The following is a 6,129-nucleotide window of genomic DNA, read 5'->3' as shown; positions in this document are numbered from 1 at the left end:
TAGTGCTTGTAGCACACACTTAGAAGATGCACAAAAACTTATGGTTGTCCTTGAGAACTATTGCTTGCATAGTTGGCTAATTGTGAATGAATCCAAAACAAAGGTTATGCTCGTGAAAACCAACCATAAGGAGAAGCCATAAGGCATTGAAGAGGTCATTATTTGCAATGCGGTAATCATGCTTTTGTTGTATGCGGATGATGTAGTGCTTGTAGCACACACTTTAGAAGATGCACAAAAGCTTATGGTTGTCCTTAAGAACTATTGCTTGCATAGTTGGCTGATTGTGAATGAATCCAAAACAAAGGTTATGCTTGTGAAAACCAATCATAAGGAGAAGCCATGCATTGTGTACAACAATGAGACACTTGAAGTTGTTGAGAGATTTAAGTACCTTGGCCTTGAGGTTCCGACCAATCACAAGTGGCATGAATGTGCTATGTCTCATATGGAAGCGGAAAACAGAGCATAGTACGCATTTGAGAACATGTGTAATGCGGGAAACATCAAGTGTTGGGTTCTCAATAAGTACATTTTTGACACATTGGAGACACCGGTTCTTCTTTATGGAGTTGAAGTGTGGGGTGGGAGCATCTCAAAGTCTACTTGGAAAGAGTTTGAGAATGTCCAAAACCGTTTTCTTACAAACTTTCTCCAAGTTAATGTTGGAATTAGGGTTGCAGGAAAACACACACAACTTGGAGAAGACGAAGGAGCTCAAGGCACACAACTTAGTGTGCAATGGAAAGATAGATAGCCCTAGAGTGATGGGTGTATATACAATGCACGGGGGGGAACCTCCTAAAGAGGGAAAAAATGCCCCGGTGGTCCTAGTGTGTTCACACACATCACTACCACATATATATGGTAACAAATCCCTCCTGGAAGGATGCGGTGAACAAGAGCTAGCACATGAGTAAAGGAAAGTGCCATGCCATTAGGAGAAATATGAACCTTGCATGGGCCTTGTAAGGAATCCTAATTTTTAGGGATTAAGGCTAATGTTGTGTGGGGTTTAGGGGACAAGGGCATTGAAGAAGGTAGTTTTGAGTAGGCTTTTCTAACCTTTTTTTTAGACAAATGTAGGATGTGGACCTAAAAGGTTGCTTTCTCTCTCTAGCTTTTTTTAAAGTGAAGGAAGCATAGGGGTGTGTCCACATCAGCAATTCCGTGGGTCAAAAAGAGTCAAAATTTGACTTTTTTTTAAAAAAAAAATTTATTTGTTTTTTACTTAAAACTCCCTCCCAACATATATACATATCCAAAAATCATTTTTTGACGCATTTTTTAACCCATAAGCTTAGAAAGTCCACTTTTTCAAAAATCTTTTCCCCCAAAAAGTAATAAACATTTTGTTCTCTCATCCTCCTCCCTCCTCTCTCCCTCTCCCTCTCCTCTCCCTCTCTGCCCCTACCTTCCTCCTCCTCCCCAATCTCTCCCTCCCCTCCCTCCCTCCTTCTCTCCTCCCATCCTGCTCGGCCTCTCTACCCTTCCCCCTCTATCTTTTCATCATTTGCTTCCTCACGCAACAGCTTCCATGGTGCTCACGGACATCACAAATGGTTTGCTTCCACCACCACGTACTCCGCACACCAAAAGCATACATATTCGCTTACCCACGGCATTTGCACCGAAGACCACTAGTGAAGGTGATCAAAGGTCATCACAGGAACGTCGCACCGCTTGTGAGACCAATGTTGACATTTGGGTGGATGGCCATTTGTACCCTTACGATCCTATAAGCCGCTTCCATCCACCGTTTAATAGCCTTTCCACATTTCTTCAATTTCTTGGGAGGGGAGAAGCAGGCTTGTTAGGCTATTGCAAGCGGTTGTATATAGGTGCAGGTGCTTCTTTGCATATGTGGATGCACGAATGTCAAGCTCTTCACCTCAAGACGACGGCATTACAAGAGAGTGTTGCCTCTTCGGAGAGGGTAGTTAAAAGTCTTGAACAACAAATGCAAGAAAAGGAGTCCCACATCCAGAAGCTTACCAACACCATCACATACTTGAAAGAAACACCCCTTGGTGCAAGGGAACGCAAACGCCCGTATTCATCCATTGAAACTCTTGCACATTCCGGAGGAGCACGCAAACGACGAGTTACAGCCACAAGGTGATTTGGTCTTTACTTGCATGCTGCATTCTTACTTCACACTATTTTCTAACATTTATGATTATTTGTTGCTAGAAACTTCATCCGGGAGGCATGCGGTGGAACAAGCCAAGATAATCGAGTCAACCTTCTCACTAGTTGTCTCAATACCAAGGACGTTATTTCTATCTTACAATCACCTGGAGGTAAGCACATTAAGGATGCAGTCACCAAGGACCTTATGCGTAAATTAAGAAATGTGGTTAATGATGATGGCGTTCAACAAGCTTGTGATGAGGCTGGAATCAGCACCAAAGCCTATCAGGCTATTTTTCAACTCCTAAAGGATGCCCTCAAAGAACATGGCATTGTGGAAAACCTATTTCCCGTTCCTCACAAGGTCAAGCTCGCAAAGAAGGCCACAAACGAAGATGTGTTCTCCCGCATTGGGACATACCTACACATTGAGGACACAATGCCAACTTCCCTTTATGCTTCGTGCGCAACAAAGACAAGGGGAAAAGGTAAGAAACAATCCATAAGACCTTCGAATAAGGGCTTTCCTTACACAATGTGGAACAATATTTTTGTGGATCTTAGAAGGCTTCAAGAAGCCATGCTTAGATTTTACGAGTTACCTAAAGAAGGTGACACACTTTACTTTTTTCTTTGGTATTATTCTTTTCATAGAAGCTAAAGTTTAAGGTCTTAGCACTATTTATTTTGTAGTGCTAGGCACAAAAGTCGCTTTTGTGCTGAAACTCGATGAGTGTCAAATAGTGAAAGGCCGAAGGTTAGAGAGGCTAAGTGTCACTCTAATGAACGAGGCCCTTCTGCAAACCAAGCGAAGGGATTCAGTCGAGCCATATCCCACCCTATCTTTTAGCGTGCAATCAGAGAAAGACATTTGGTGGTTGGGTGCCATTGAGGTGCCCAAAGAGACCAATGGAGTACTTTCGTGGATTTTTGAGAGAACTCCATGGATCACAGAAGTAATACACTCCCAAATTGCAGGTCAGAAGTTGGAGATTGAGGGATTTGGTAGTTATGATGTGGAGTGGCACTTAGGTGGGGATTTGAAGACCATAAAGTGTTTGCTTGGCTGCAAACAAGGGGCTTCTTCTCTCATGCCTTGTCCATTTTGCACTCGAGGGTACAAACCTAATGGACAAAAATCACATAAGAGCACTGCAAAGGCCAGTTACATGCTTCCATGGCAAGGGCATGGAGAACAAGGGTTAGATTGTCATGATGTCGGAGATGAAGGTAGAGAATGGGAAGCGTCTATTCTGAGATGTCCCATGCTCAATGCCCCAGACCGTGATCAAAAGGACCACACTTGGAATCCAATCTTTCGATTTCCTCTATCGAATGTACATTTTTGTACATTACACGCATTCATGCGTATTTTTGATAGGCTATTGAAGCTCCACATTGACTATGCTTTCACAATGAAACTGTTGGAAAAGTCCCAGGAAGCGATCGAAAGAGTGGAGGTACTCTTGAATTCCATTGGCTGTCATGGTGGAAATGTGTCTATAGTTGTTGCAAAGAACACAGGGGAGGCCCATGAAATTGCTCAACAAGTGTCAATGAGTGGACAAAAAGCTAGACACTTTTTGAAGAAAGTTTCCCAAGGAAAGCCAAGTCGATATGATGCTCAAAGCAGCTCCAACCAGCAGGCAGGTAACCTTTGGGAGCTTTGGAAGGAGTTATGCAAAGCTACTACTGACAATGATTCAAATGGCGAGCTTGCAAACAAGCGCAAGCAAGTGTGGGCCCATTTTGATAAAATGGTCAAGCTTATGAGCCTTAACAGCACAACAGAAGAACAACGGCAATCATTTCAAGAAGCTTTGGCGGATTTTACCAAGGTCTTCACCCTTTCTTGGGGTGAAAATAACATCACACATTACATGGTAAGTCATTCATGGTGTATTCATTACAAGGGATTGTTTTTATTTACTAATGTGGATCGTTTGCTCATGTGAACAGCATATCTTGTTTGCGCATGGTGCATTTTTTATGCACAAGTATGGATCGCTTGAAATTTTTAGCACTCAAGGCATGGAGAAGTCCCATTATCGAGCAAGGGGAGTGTACTTCAAAAATACTCGACATGGTGGTGGAATGGTGCAATCCAATTATTTGGAGGAGATGTTCAACTGGTTTTTTCGCACAACATTTGCTCGTAAGCTCACAATGGAGCGTGCGCGACAATCCAAGATTGCTATTGAAGTGCGCAAATGGAGTCGTCAAGAGCATAGCAACAAGTGGCAAATGTCGCAAGGTCCCACCAAGCATGCTGCATGGCGGCGATGCAGAGTGCGACAAGGATCAAAGTGGATACTGCGCGAGTCACTAAACGTGAACGCAGGGTCCAACTCTTAGCGACATGTTTATTTAAAAAATAATACTTCTTTTAAAAAAATTAGTGTGAACAAGGCCCTTTTTAAATAGGCCCTTATAAATATTGCATGCTCTCATAAATCACTTATTTCTTAAGAACAGGTGAGCTCTTACCAACGAAATGGCGCGCACCAAACAAACCGCGAAAGAGCATCCGCCTGCCAACAAAAACACCCTCCAAGGATGTGAGAAACCGTCATGGCTTAAAGGCACAAGAAAACGGCCACGAACACCTGGCCGTTCCAGGAACTCTTATGGTAGTGGGCATAGTGGTAGGGCACGAGAGTCATCGAGGACTGTTGAATCTCCACCTCCTCAAGATATAACACCTAGAAAGAGAATGAAGCAACGTGCCTAGCGCTAGAGAGAAGCAGAGGGCCAGCAAACATCAGAGTTCGATAGGGAGCAGCCGTCGCGCCCCCAATCACAAGCAGGACCATCCAGGATTCGGGTGGTCAATACAGACACCGAATCAGAGAGTGAGTCACCATGGCTGCGAGAAAACATACCGCGCACACACCGGGTGGCCGTTGGGGAGAAGACATTGCCTCAAGGCAAGGGAGCTCTCCCCACACGACAAGATCGGCAACCAAGGGAAGAGGAAGAATCAGAACAGGCTGCAGAACCAGCCCCTAAGCATGTAAACAGACGCAAGTCTAAGTTTTTCAAGAAGCCTTCACGCCGCCCGCCAGCAAATGTGCAAGTGCCCCCAAGACAACCGCAGCGGCGCCGAAAAATAGCAAGGGCATTTGCAGAAATCCGCCACTACCAGAAGACGACGGAGCTCTTGATTCGACGCACCCCCTTTGCTCGCACTGTGAAGGAAGTGATTCAAAGCTATGGAAATCAGTATAGAATGCAAGCAATAGCGCTAGAGGCTATTCAAGAAGCTGCAGAGGCCCACATCATTTCAGTGTTGGAAGATACCAACCTATGTGCCATTCATGCAAAGCGAGTGACAATACAGCCAAAAGATATGCAGCTTGCACGACGATTGCGACGAGACTTCGAGCATTAGCCGAAGTTACCCCTCTTTTTGTATTGCACACCCTTATCTTTGTAATGATTTGACTTTCCAATGACAATATGATCAAAAGTTGTGTCTACTCTGTCTATTATCTTTTTAATTTCAAGTTCTGTATGTAATTGTAGTCAATTTCAGTAAATTTGTGCATTTTAAGTAACCTTAGGGGTAGATAAGCCTACAAGGGGCAGAAAAAGGCCTGGCCACAAGGGCGCGTAAATGGCCCATCCAAAACTGATGGATGGGCCATTTGCGCGCCCTTGTGGCCAGGCCTTTTTCTGCCCCTTGTAGGCTTATCTACCGCCAAGGGTACTTAAAATAACCAAATTTACTAAAACCTATTGGTTTTGCATCAATATTTTATATGGATCCTTATGGACACCTTTTTTTGGTCATTTCAAGCTTTGAATTCCTTATAGGATATCAAAACTAATAACATATTGTGAAACCAAGTGTCCAATGTAATTTGACTTTTTGGTGCAAGGGTGTAGTAGGTAGAGCTAAAGCAAGTGATAGTTTGCTGGAAACTTCATTTCATAATTGATTTGAGCTTTTCTAGTGTCCTTGAGTGTGAACATATACTGGAATTGCCATAAAAA

The sequence above is a fragment of the Adiantum capillus-veneris genome, chromosome 7 (genome assembly GCF_014529385.1).
Source record: "Adiantum capillus-veneris isolate H3 chromosome 7, ASM1452938v2, whole genome shotgun sequence".
Taxonomy (NCBI): domain Eukaryota; kingdom Viridiplantae; phylum Streptophyta; class Polypodiopsida; order Polypodiales; family Pteridaceae; genus Adiantum; species Adiantum capillus-veneris.
The sequence above is the reverse complement of the archived record's forward strand: the minus strand, read 5'-3'. Positions refer to the sequence as shown.